A 14,756-nucleotide genomic window follows, 5' to 3' on the forward strand; every position below is an offset into this window, starting at 1 on the left:
AAATCCATAAGCGTATATGCAAGGAAACGATATCACAATATAATGTATGTCTCTCGTCTTCACCTGCATGAAAACACCCTTCGTGTCATGAACACATGATAATATAAAAAAATGGCATGGCTTCACCCTTCGTTCTTTTACTCTCGTCCTCACATAATAATGTTAATGCAATGGCACGACATCACCCTTCGTGCTTTTACTCTCATCCTCACATGATAATATAAATGAAATGGCACAGCATTATCCTTCGTGCATAATAATGTATATGAAATGGTACGACATCACCCTTCGTGCTTTACACTCTTTCTCACATGATAATATATAAAAATGGCACGACATCACCCATCGTACTTCACCCTTCCTCACAAATCATATATATATATCAACAATAAGCAAGGTAGGAAGGACGAATAACTTCAAGAAGAGTGGTTAAGAAAAATACACCACATGAAGGGGAATTATAATTCTTACACAATTAGGCAATTCAATAGACTTCAAGAACCCTATTGCTCAAGTATCTTAACAAATGTTAAAAGTGATCTTCAACTCAAAAATGGAACCTAGTATTTCAAGAATAACGGTCGTAGCAATGTATTCGTAATTTAGGTATTGTTACGATAAAATTTCCACATCAACGATTTCACAAAGAGTCCATCAAATTTAATCAAATGGTAATGGGCTAAAACACTTCTTTAGCTTTGAAATAGTACTCATATTAGCACAGGAATCAAGTAAAACCTAAGGCAATAAAATCACAAAGTTCATCAATGTACAAAGGAGCATACAATTTCCCCCTCCCGAGCATGGAAAAAATAGGGCACATGCATATATGCTCGTGACCTTGCATATACATCACCCCAGCATATGGCAAACAATATCATTTTATTGGAAATATTGCATCAACAAAGCAAGGTAAGAAACTTACCACAAATAAGCTAAATCAGTACTCTAATAAGCCCTTCCCGCGTGAAACAACTTTCGGACGGCTCGAATCTAGCTAAAATAACTGAATATTCTAAATAAAATCCATAGAAAAAGATTTCAAATAATAAAGTTTCGATCTTTAACGAAACTAAAAAAGCCAACCCCAAGCTCGCACCCTAGAACCCGATAAAACTCATAAATTCCAAACATCCATTCCGATACAAGTCCAACCATACTAATTTAATCCAATTCCGACCTCAAATTGGCCTTCAAATACTTGATGAGAAGTGCCCTACATGATGTGTCCTACATGGTTGATGAGAAGGTTCTATTGAAGGTTTCACCCATGAAGGGTGTTATGAGATTTGGGAAGAAGGGTAAATTGAGTCCTCGGTTCATTGGGCCTTTTGAGGTGCTTCAGAGGATTGGGGAGGTCGCTTATGAGCTTGCTTTGCCACCCAGCTTATCGAGTATGCATTCGGTATTTCATGTTTCTATGCTTCGGAAGTATATTGGCGATCCGTCTCATGTTTTGGATTTCAGGACGGTTTAGTTAGATGATGATTTGACTTATGATGTGGAGCCATTGGCTATTTTGGAGCGTCGGGTTCGAAAGTTGAGATCAAAAGATATAGCTTCAGTGAAAGTGCAGTGGAGAGGTCAGCCCGTAGAGGAGGCTACCTGGGAAACCGAGCGGGAGATGCGAAGCAGATATCCTCACTTATTTGAGGCTTCAGGTATGTTTCTTGACTCGTTCGAGGATGAACGTTTGTTTAAAAGGGGAGGATGTAATGACCCGATCGGTCGTTTCATGAATTACCATTCCGTTTCCCCTATTTCTTCTTCCTTATATGTTTTTCATCCGTATTTCATCGCATTGTGTTGGTTAGTTTGGGTTCATAGTGGTTTTGTAGAGAAAGGAGACACATAGTCTCTTAAGTTGGCCTTTAGTTAGAAAAGTTAACCGGAAGTTAAATTGTGAGTAAACTATCTCAGAATTTGTTTTTTTTTTATTCAGATAGCTTTAGGAGGTGATTTGGGACTTAAGAGCGTGATCGAAATGGGTTTTGGAGTTCTGTAGTAGATTTAAGTTTGAATTGGCAAAATTGGAATTTTGGCATTTTCCGGTTGGTAGCAGAGATTTTTATATAGGGGTCGGAATGGAATTCTGGAAGTTGGAGTAGTTCCGTTGTGTCATTTGTGATATGTGTGCAAAATTTCAGGTCATTCGGACGAGTTTTGATAGACTTTTTGAGTGAAAGAGGAATTTGGAAGTTTTGGAATTTCTTAGGCTTGAATCCGATAATGATTTGATGTTTTGATTTTGTTTTGAGTGTTCCGGAGGTTGCACCACATTTGATTGATGTTATGGGATATGTTGTCATGTTTGGTTGAGGTCCCGAGGGCCTCGGGTGAGTTTCAGGTGGTTAAACGGATCAAATCCTTGTTTTGAAAGTTGCAGATTTCCTTCAGTTATGTTGCAGAAGTTCCTTCTTCGCGGTCGCGTAGAGCATTTGTAGAGGCAGTCCAGGTTGTTCTTTGCGTTAGCATATTTGGAGTTGTGGTCACAAGAGTTGTTCAGGTAAATCATCGCGAACGCGTGGGTTAAGTCGTGTTCGCGTAAGGTTAAGTGGATCGGAGTTTGATCACGAATTTGTTCATCGCAAACGCGGCCCCTGGTTCGCGATCGCGTAGGAGTAAGGCTTCTGTGTATCATGTTCGCATGTGAAGTGACACGTTCGTGTATGGTTAATTCTAAGTTAGTAAAGTTTGTGCTTCAGGATCGCGATGGTCTTCCCACGATCGCGATTAAGGAAATTTACCTAGGCAGAATGTTTAAATAGCTATGCTCGCGATTTTTGGTCTATCTTCCACTAATTTTGAGCGATTTTGGAGCTTTTTGAGAAGGATTGAAGAGGGAATCAAAGTAAAACACTTGGATGTAAGATTTTTTGACTCAATACTCGATTCTATTGTGATTTCTACCTAATTAGACATGAAATTTATGGTATTTAAAGCCTAAAATTGGGGAGTTAGAGCTTGGAATTTGGAGACTTTGATTTGAGGATTTGAGGGGACGTTTGTGGTTGGATTTTGATGTATTTGATATGTATGAACTCATGGGAGTGTAAGGATTCTAGTTTTGTGATTTTTATCAGAATCCGAGACGTGGGCCCGAAGTTGATTTTGCCCAATTTCGGGATTTTTAATGTAAATTGGTTATTTTCGAGTGGACTTTGTTCCCTTAGCATATTTTGATGGTATGAATCTAATTTTGGTTAGATTTGGAGGATTCGGAGGCCGAGTCGAGAGGAAAATGCATCGCGAGCTAGAGTTTGGACCAGATTGAGGTAAGTAATGATTGTAAATATCGTCATGGGGGTATGAAAACCCGAATTTCACATCGTTATGCTACTTTGAGGTGACACACATGCTAGATGACGAGTGTGGGGTCATGCACATTGGGGATTGTGACTTGGTCCGTCCTGTACGACTGTTATGTTGCGTATTTGATTAAAACCTATTTGATATCATTGTATTTTGGAAATTATTACCATGTTTTGGGCTGATTGCCATATTTGGGCCTCGTGCCAAGTGTTTTGGACCCTTAGGAGATTTTTACTGCTATTCCTTACTATTTTGACTTCATAATTGTACTAAGTCATGCTGTATTCTAATATTTTCAGAACTCAGCCATGTTTACTCCATTTTTTTGATATTTTAAATGATATTTTGGGCTGAGCATCATGTTTTACTGTTGTCCGAGGGGCTTGAGAGATTTCTGACTGGGAGAGTGTTGATACCCAATTTTTTTCTGTATATTTTAATATGCAAAATACTTTCAAAATAGCATATTTACGCATATATAAGTATGCCCAAACGTTTTATTATTTTTTCTTAATTTTAAAAAAAATTTAAATCAATTTATTGTCCTACTTTATCAAGAAAAATCCAATAATTATCCCCGAAATTATTATTTTTGGTGATTCATTTATTGGATTCTCATATTTATACTAAAATATAGCTAACATAAATTTTGCATATTTTTACAAATTTATTTAATATTTTTAAAACTAAATTGCATATAATTGCAATATTGGCCTCTTTTAAGATTTAGTTGTAATTATATTTATAAAATTGACTCCAGTATTTTTCATTTGATAATTATGTATTTTTAATCATTTTAGTAATTTTAATTTATTGCCAGAAATTAGTTTACTATTTTTTATAAAATAAATAAAGGAAAATGGCTATTTAAATGTTAGCCCATTTGCATTTCAATTTTAGCCAGATCTGAACCTCTAATTAGACCCAACCAGAGGCCCAATTACCCTGACCCAAGTCCTAATATACCCGACCCACGACCCTTTTAAATAACCCGTATGGATTCCCTTTTAATCCCAGCTGTTGATCACTTAGATCAACGACTCACATTTGCCACTTCCTTTTTTTAACTTGAACTAACCCCTATACCTAATCATTTCTCATCTGTGGCCACCCTAGAATTCCGACTTCTCCCAATTCTCTCTCAAGCTCCTCTCAAACCCTAGTCGTCTCCCTCCGTTTCCACCCTAAAATCGCCGGAATCCATGGCTTCCAAAGCCATTAATAGCCTGTACCTACCTCCTAAAACTCCTACATGCTAGACTATTGTGGTCTCAAGACCAGACCTTGAAGAAGTTTGGTCCAGACCTTGGTTTATTTCAGTGCCATGCTGTCTCCGGTCATTTTCGACCTTGCTCCAGCCAGCCATGGCTATTCAAGCCTTATCTTGACTTCTCCTGCTTAGATCAATGACTTTCCAAGCCTTTCTCACCTTCTAGGTTCTTCTGGAACCCTAACCTTTGAGGTTTCTCCTGATTCTTTTAGATCCACTGTAGATCTGTGTTTTCTCTATACTTTTAAACGTTTTCTCAAAGTTTCTTTCAAAACTCTTCTTTCAAAACCTCTTTACCTTTTCTGATTTAGGGTTTTTGTTAAATTATTTTGAAGCTTTTCTGATTTTTAACATGTTCTACTGTGTTCTTTATGTTGTTCTTCTACTGGAGTGTGCATGTTAAAAGTCTTAGTTCCTTTTGATGTTTCTGAATATATTTTCGTGTTAGTATTTGTTCGATTGCTTGTTTTTCATCTCTATGACTCTATTGATGGTAAAAACCCTAAAACTTTGGGTTCATTCGTGTTCGGTAACTATTTGCTATGTGATTTACTGGTTCCTCATCTCTGAACTTGTTTGGTTTCAAAACCCTATTTTCTTTGGACCTATTCGAGTTTTTGATGTTGTTTTATCTTTTGCTCGATCGAATTTCGAAATCTTTGTTTCAACTTCTGTTGCTTTATGGGATCATAGGAACTGGACTACAGTTTTCAGAAAGGCTTTCTACTTGACCTTTTGCATGCTTCTGATACTCTCCCCTTTCTCTATTACTAATGTTGGTGAAATTGACCTATGTGACTGTCATGTGATTATTCCCTTTGTCATGAGTTCAGCCTCGCATGCCTAATGTTTATACACTTTTTTATATTCTAAATTTCCCTCTCAAAATAACTCTTAATTGTGGACTGATTTCAAACCTCTTTGTGTAATTCTGATTGCACTCTTGTAATTGATTCTTTCCTTGTTGTATTGATTTCCCTGTCTCTTGGACCTATTTGAATACTTTCCTTTAAACTCTCCACCCCTACCTTTTCTACTCAATTTGATTAATCCCCTTACCTTGATTACATTTGTATTGGATTCTTACAGGCCTTCCCTTGATTAGAGTCTGAGGAACCTAGCCTCTATTACCTACTGTGTACTCGAGATACTTCCTTATTGGTCATATTCAGCTCTATGTGATTTCTTTCCTTATTTAGCAATTGCATGTTACCGTTTGATTTTAACTCCTTAATTAAAGGAAGTTCTTATACTGATTGACTTTAATTGGTACACAGTTCCATAATTTTTTTCTTGCCTTAGTTTTCTGCCTGTTTTCACACTATAAATACCTGGCTTTTCATTAACACACAGACACATAAAACACTCTAAGTTTTCTAAAATCACACACACACTCAAAAAGCATTCACTCTTATTACTGGTACTATGGCCTGTTTTCATGTTCTACTACCTGCTTTTACTGTATTTTGCTTCTTTGAACTGGTATGTTCTTGTTAAATTTTCAGCCTCACAACACTGTGTTTACTTAATGCTTTTACCTCTTATCTGTCTATTGTTGTGTTCAGTTCAGTACTTGTTTTAGCTTGCTATAATTTCCTTTCTGCCTGTTCTGAATTTATTATGAATCCCAAACCCCCTACCCTAATGTGTTTGATGTTATGGTTTGCTTGAGGCATGACAGTACTGAATATTATTGTCCATGACTCAAGCTTGATCCCTGGGATCCTAACCTCTATGATTCTCTACTGTTGTATGTTCTGGTAGGCTTGTAGGCATGCCAGCATCTCCGTTGCTGTGCATGCCCAAAGCTGACCCCCTTTGCAACTTCCCTACCCCCTGAACCCTTTTGTGTAAATTTATCAACTTGCTTGTGGCTGTTTCCCTCTCCTTTATCCCCTTATAACTCTAATTCTGCACTTGCACTCTCTCTTAGACTTTAAGTTTTGCCCCTCTATTGTGAGTCTTGCTTTGGGACCCATTGAGCTCCCTCTGAACTTGGACACTTGAGGGCTGACCCTTTCACACCGCACTTGTCCCCATTCTGATGATACAATTTGTGTGTGACCACTGACCGGAGTCCCATTGAGGCTTTTAGGGAACTCTAACACACTCAAATTGAGAAAGGCTTTGGATCAATGGTCTTTTGAGTTATCCTATCTCATAACTCAGAGAGGAAGTCAAGAATCAGGCCTCCTCTGGTTGTACTTTTTATTTTTTCTGATGTAATTTTGTTCATTCTGGCTTGTAATAATTTGTAATAAATACTTGGGGCTGGTTAGTGAAAAAGATGGGTAACTATGTATGCAAAAGGGGTAGAAATTATGTCTAAGGACTTCTATATTTCTGCATATTCGGATACATGTAGAAATTATGCCTATAGGACTGCTATATTTCTTCATATTCAAATACATGTAGAAATTATGCCTATAGGACTGCTATATTTCTGCATATTCAAATACATATAGAAATCATGCCTATAAATCTAGTCTACTTCTGCATATTCAAACTACATATAGATACCATGTCTATAAGGCTTCTGCATTTCAACACCACGTCTATGAGGTTTTAAAATCAGCAATGTATAGAAAGCATGCCTATAGGAGTTTCTAATTTAATCTGATCCGCTTCACTCAATGTCAGATCTAAAAATCAGTAATTGTCACGACCCAAAATCCCAACCCGGTCGTGATGGCTCCTCTCGTGAGGACAAGGCCAGCCAATCAACAAAACAGTACATCTCTTTATAATTACTTAGCAGGAATAAGTCTAAATCATGGGCAATATAATCTTAAATGTGAAATAAACGTGATAGAACAAGGAAAACCATCCCAACTCAGCCCGAAATCGGAGTGTCACAAGTCATGAGTTACTACAGAGTTTACTAATATTTTACAAAGTCTGGAATTATCATAAATAACAAAGATAAGGGAGAAAACGGGGCTGCGGACGTCAACAGCTACCTCGTTACTCCTAGTCACCGCCTGGCCTGGAAAGAATCAGCGCTCAAGAGCGAACTCAGCTCTGCCTGTATCTGCACACATGGTGTAGGGAGTAATGTGAGTACTCCGACCCAGTGAGTAATAAAAGTAACTACTATCCGAAGATAAGAAAACCTAGTAAATACACAAAGTAAGCTAAAATCCAAATATGCAGCAACATATGGAACTGAGCAGCTAAACAACAGTATAGATACAAATACATGAATACAATGCAATGCATATGATTGTACATTCCCATACCCACTGCGGCGTGCAACCCGAGCCATCCCTATTTATTTATCGTCGACGACGCTCACTGGGGGTGTGTACAGACTCCGGAGGGGCTCCTACAGCCCAAGCGCAATATCTTGGTCAGTCATTGTTACCTGACCGGTCAGCCATTGTTACCTGACCAATTTATATCATACAGTGCCATTGTTACCACTGTTCAAGTATATCATCCAGTGTCATTGTTACCACTATTTCAAGTATATCACACAGTGTCATTGTTACCACTGTGTCAAGTATATCACACAGTGTCATTGTTACCACTGTTTCAAGTCACTTTATAATCAGTCCAGAAAACAATATAATAAGCCCCTTGGGCATTTACAAAACAGAAGTTCCCAGCCCGGAATACATTTAAAAATATCATTTAAGTTTTTAACACTTAGAATTATGGCTGAGTTTACAAAACAACATTTAAAACCTTGGACTGAAATTAAATGATATGCAAATCATGCTAAGCAGTAATATCAATCCTCGAAGGATTTTACAAATAAGCACAAGGCCCCAAACATGGTATCAAGCCCAGTAATATCAATGAAGTATGTGTATCAATCACCAGTATAGTATAAACATCACACGGGGTGGACCAAGTCACAATCCCCAGTAGTATCTGACCCCGCACTCGCCATGAAGTGCCTGTCACGCCTCAATATAGCGTTACGATGTGAAAGTCCGGGGTTTCAAACCCTCAGAACAGCATTTACATCTATTACTCACCTCTAGCTCGCTATGCCCTTGCCTCTCTAATTGGCCTCCTCGTGTGACGAATCTGCCAAAAATCACACAAACCTCGATGAAGTTCGATTTCTAAAAGACGGGGTTTTAACCATACATATCTGAAATTCGCCCCTTAATGATACTATAATGATCCCATACAGTTATGTAACTTCAATCTACAATATAACACTCAATATGGCCAATATTAGTACTAGATCCCATAAATTATGCCATTTAGGCATATTATCAAACATCTTGTAGGTATAAATATTTACACCTCTTAACTATAGCATTGGTTCCTCCAACTATCACCATTAACCAACAATTCATCACACTATTATTCTTTAACAATTTATACTCCTAACATCACATGTGTGATCAACCATTCACACCCAAACCAACAAAAATTCCATCAAATAAACACCTCTAAATCCCTACCATGTTCATGTATTTAAATAGGGAATTTATGGCTTCCAACCACCATACAATAAGTTGTAATACTTGACTCATACTCATATTTCCATAATATATCCATATATGTGAGTCTAAGGTGTAGGATTTACCTTTTGGAAGAAATCTTGCAAAACCCTTCTTTGAGTTCTTGAAGGAATTTCTTGAAAATCTAAGGATTTTTAAGATCAATCCATGTTAATATAAGTGTTTGGGAGTAGTAATCAACTCAAAATACTCCAAAAATCTTACCTTAGGAGTGCAATTAGGTGCCTTGGTCGAATTGGGGGTGTAGAGGAAGCCCTAAGCTTGAGAAATGACTCAATTCCTTTCATTTCCGATCTTTAGAGTACTTAAAAACCTTAAGTCGTGTAGTTCGCCCGTTGTTCGCGAGTTTGTTCGCGCATTTTGCTGAGCATTCTGCCTCAGACGCGCGAAATGCGCGACTTCGCGCAATACTTCGCGCGCTCTGACACCTGACCAGTAAAATGGTCATTACTTCCTGTATACACTTCCAAATGACAAACGGTTTGTTGCGTTGGAAACTAGACTCAAAGGGCTTTAATTTGATAGTTTATAGCTCACACAACTCCTTATATAACGAGAGATATTATCGTTCAAAGTGAGGCCTTGTGCGCACTTATTTACAACTTTCGTCTATTATGAAATTTCCAACTTGAAAAGTTCCCGTTAGCCATCCGAAATCATCCCGAGGTCCTCGGGACCTCAACCAAAAATACCAATACATCTTATAATATTATTCAAACTTGTTCCAATTATCAAAACACCTCGACTAATACCAAAATTATCGAATTACACCGAATTCAAGTCTAAGTTCCTTTAAAACTTCCAAAACGCGCTTTCGATCAAAACTCGACCAAAATATGTCTGAATGACTTGAAATTTTGCACACATATCCAAAATGGCATAACGAAGCTACAGAAATTCTCGGAATTCCATTCCGACCGTCGGATCAAAATTTCACCTATCAACCGGAAATCGCCAAAATGAGCTAATTTCTTCACCGGACCTCCAAAATTAATTCCGATTGCGCTCCTAGGCCTTAAATCATCCCCCGAAACTAACCGAATCATCGGAATTCAATTCTGAGCCCTCTAACTCACAAGTCAACGTCCAGTTGACGTTTCCAAACTAATTCTTCCTTAAAGAGACTAATTGTCCCATTTCATACCAAACTCGATCCGAATTGACTCAAATTCACCAAGTACACATATTGAAACATGAATAAGCATTTAATAGGGAATACGAGACGAAAATACAGGAAACAACGGTTCTGGTCGTTACATTCTCCCCAACTAAAACAAACGTTCGTCCTCGAACGTGCCCAGACTTGTTCTAAAAGCCCAACAATTGCTGAATAACCTTACCATGTATAAATCCGGGGATGAACTCACGTCATCCTATCTCACGTAGGTCTGATAATACAATAATACTGAAATTTCATAGCCATTTAGACCATAAACCGTAGACCCACATTGTACTTTCCGAAGTTATACCCAGAATTAACACGAACCAGCTGTAATAACCCACAATCCAACACTCGGAACGATAGTCTCCATTCACAGCAGTTTCCCACAATACCCAAATACCGATAGGAAACCTCTTGTTAGCTAAAGTATTATTCCAACACATTCATATACTGCCAACTATAAATAAAACACGCGATAAAACGTAACCATTTCTCAGATCAACCATTTATAAAGTCATTTCCTCTTTTACTAATATCGCAACAGATCTCCGAGCCGAACCTCGATATTATCTTCCTAACAAGCCGGAACCGATTTTTGTTCATATTCATCACTGCCCCTAATGATCACCTCGAATCCAACACAGCACTTTGGTGTTATAATACCCCAATACATGCCTAAGCCACAACTTGCATAATACGCGCACCCATAAGAAACGGTCCGAACATACTCAAATCATGAATATGACTCAACTGAGAGAGTTGTACCTCAAACTCTAGTACTGCCACAACACAAGGCTGAGACCCGGTCTCATATCATAGAAATAGGACACACAATTTGACCAGCAAGGTCATGTTTCCACACATTTTTGCTGCAACGCGCGATCTTATCCAAAGACTACTCCACATGAAACACCTCAAGTCACAATGCTTGAAATCGACAACCATGCTCAATTTATGGCTGGAGCCAGAGCAAATCATTACACCCATGGTGATACAAATAACACCTACTACGCACACCTGATAGAACAAAATCCAACTCACCTCGCCACTCAACCCGTGGCATTCTCGGCATAGCCCATGGCACAATAGTTCAGAATTGCCTGACGCTAAGACAACCAGTCTAAATTCTGACATCACATACAAAATCTAACATACCAGCAAGTAAAGATCTACTCGAACCTCCAAATTTTGATAGCCGTTAAATAGTACCGATGCACACGATCCACAACCACAATATAGCGTGTACATGAGAACTCCCAGTCTCCAACTCCATGTAGCATACGCATCATCATACCATACCCCAATACTATTGAAGTGCCATCAACTTAATCACATTGGCCTTTTTTCTAAAACATGTAACCTCTACAAATCACTATGATTAGAAGTAAAATTTCCTTAATCATCTGAAAATCATTCACCCTAGTCATCTGAAGCTCATTTCTCTAATCACCCAAAGTTGCCTGTACTGCCTAAGAATGTTATGAATTTCCATTCAGGACTGAACCATGACCTTACACACGCAATTCTCAATCCTTCACAACATATCGCATATACCATATAATCCTAAGGTAACATGAGTACTTCACCTCCCCTTCCAAACCAGGAATGTTTACGTACTCAATTAGTCAAGAACTTTCATTGATCCCCTCTAGAAGAAAAACCATTACACATCCCATGCTCTGCATGACACATATAGGTCCTGTTCAAATTCTTACAATACCGACACGACGGATAAAATCTGTATAAATTCATAACACTGCCAAATCAATAATTCATTGGGTCTATACTTCTGGCAAAAACTATCACCTCATTCTGAACCAGACAATAGTCTTAGCCCCTTAATTTACTTTATATACTCAGATCGCACTGATCTCGAATTCAATGATCTTGTCTCACCCATTACGAACTGCCCAGGCAATAAGCCACCTCAGATATAATCAAAAGCTGCATATGATGCCCCAATATGCCAATAGGATACTAATTCGAACGTGTCACAAAAGGAAAACGAATTCTGGAAGGAATTACCAATCCCAACTCTAGAAGCATCACACTATACCGTGTATGAACCTGTAGCTGATGGTAACACCAACACTGGAGCTGTGGTCAGAAGTGCTTTGAGCTTCTGAAAGCTCTCCTCACACTCGCCGGACCATACAAATGGGGCACCTTTCTGAGTCAATTTGGTCAAAGGCGATGCAATAGAAGAAAACCCCTAAACAAATCGGCGATAATAGCCTGCTAGCCCAAGGAAACTCCGAATCTCTGTGACTGAGGACGGTCTAGACCAACTCTGCACTACTTCTATCTTCCTTGGATCAACCTGTATACCCTCGCTGGACACTATGTGTCCCAAAAATACCACAGAACTTAGCTAAAATTCACATTTGGAGAATTTTGCATAAAGCTTCTTCTCTCTCAATCTCTGCAACACTACACGCAAATGCTGGGCATGCTCCTCCTGGCTACGCGAATACACGAGGATATCATCAATGAATACAATAACAAATGCATCCAGATAAGGCTGAAATACACTGTTCATCAAATGCATGAACGCTGCATGGGCATTGGTCAGCCTGAAAGACATAACCAAAAATTCATAGTGACCATATCTAGTCCTGAAAGAAGTCTTGGGAATATCCGACTCCCTGATTTTCAACTGGTGATAGCCCGAACGGAGATCAATCTTAGAAAATACCCTCGCTCCCTGAAGCTGATCAAATAAGTCATCAATGCGAGGCAAAGGATACTTGTTCTTCACTGTTACCTTATTCAACTGCCTATAATCAATGCACATTCTCATTGTGCCATCTTTCTTCTTCACAAATAAAACAGGTGCACCCCACGGGGACACGCTAGGCCGAATGAACCCCTTATCTAAGAGTTCCTAAAGTTGTTCCTTCAATTCTTTCAGCTCTACTGGTGCCATACGATATGGCAGAATAGAAATGGGCTGAGTGCCCGGCACTAAGTCAATGCCAAAATCAATATCCCTGTCCGGCGGCATGCCCGACAGGTCTGCAGGAAATACATCAGGAAAGTCCCTCACAACTGGGACAGAATCAATACTAGGAGTCTCAGCTCCAACATCCCGCACAAAATCCAGATATGATAGATATCCCTCCCCAACCATACGTTGGGCTTTCAAGAAAGAAATTACTCTACTAGAGTCATAATCAGTCATGCCACGCCACTCGATCCTTGGAACACCCGAAATAGCCAAAGTAACTGTCTTAGCATGACAGTCTAGAATAGCATGATATGGAGATAACCAATCCATGCCCAGGATAATATCAAAATCTACCGTGCTCAACAGCAGTAGATCAACTCGGGTCTCCAGACCCCCAATAATCATAGCACATGACCGATACACACGGTCCACAACAATAGTATCGCCCACCGGGGTAGACACATGAACAGGTAAAGTAAGAAACTCCCGGGGCATACTCAAATGACGGGCAAAATATGAAGACACATAAGAATAGGTGGATCCTGGATCAAATAAGACAGAGGCATCTGTGTGGCAGACTGAGATAATACCATAGTGAGATTAAACTCACTCCTTCATAAGCTTGTGGAAACATAATTCATCTAAAATTTTAACTCTTCCGCGTTTTCTTGCATTCACTCACCTAATAGTTAAGCCTACTCTCTTGGGGACCAAATTTTTACTAAGTCCCAAATTTTTCAAAAATTTTGGCAGAGTCTCCTTTGTAATTGGGCCTATCCACCTGCCAGAGAATCACCAAAACCATCCTAAAAACACATCCACAACTTGACAAAGCATCACAACGTATATCAATTACATTAATATCAATATTACATGTATTATACTATCAAAATTGATACATGGACATGTGTTGCACCTATTTGAATCATAACACATAGAAAATACCTTTCAATCCTCCATTATTGGGCTATTCAACCGAGTAAGAACATATTTTTTCTTTAATTTTTTAGACCTTCAAGGTGGTCTCCTTGACTTAACGATTTCGTCATAATACATTTACAGAAGCGATCTCAGCTCCCAGACTTATCTAACTAGTATGACAAATAGCTTCCCTTCATAAGACAATTACCCACTAGCTTTACCTTTAGTTAATATTTTTGTATACCTTCCACTGCCATACACATTACACCATCACTTAATCTTCCTGAGTCTAAACTCATACCGTAATATGAAATTTACTTCACTTCAAATAGGAGACATAAAAAGATCCTTCACGCACCCATAACTTGGGACTACACATCCTATCACAATGGAAATCATACACTCAATAGTTCATCTCTCATCCAGTAGACCTTCCTCGTCACTTCCAAGTCATATAGATACATATCGCAGTTCTATCATACTCCTCACATAGCTATCCAGCCATGATTCCCACTAATAGAGGCAATACCGAACATATAAGTTCAAAATACTTGCTTACACAATAAGCACCTCGGTGTTAAAGCCAATGGCAAAGATCCGGCCTCAAGTCCTCCAGACTGGACTAACATCAAACTCAAAACGACAACGTCTCGCCCTTCCATT

The sequence above is a fragment of the Nicotiana sylvestris genome, chromosome 8 (assembly GCF_000393655.2).
Source record: "Nicotiana sylvestris chromosome 8, ASM39365v2, whole genome shotgun sequence".
NCBI classification, from domain to species: domain Eukaryota; kingdom Viridiplantae; phylum Streptophyta; class Magnoliopsida; order Solanales; family Solanaceae; genus Nicotiana; species Nicotiana sylvestris.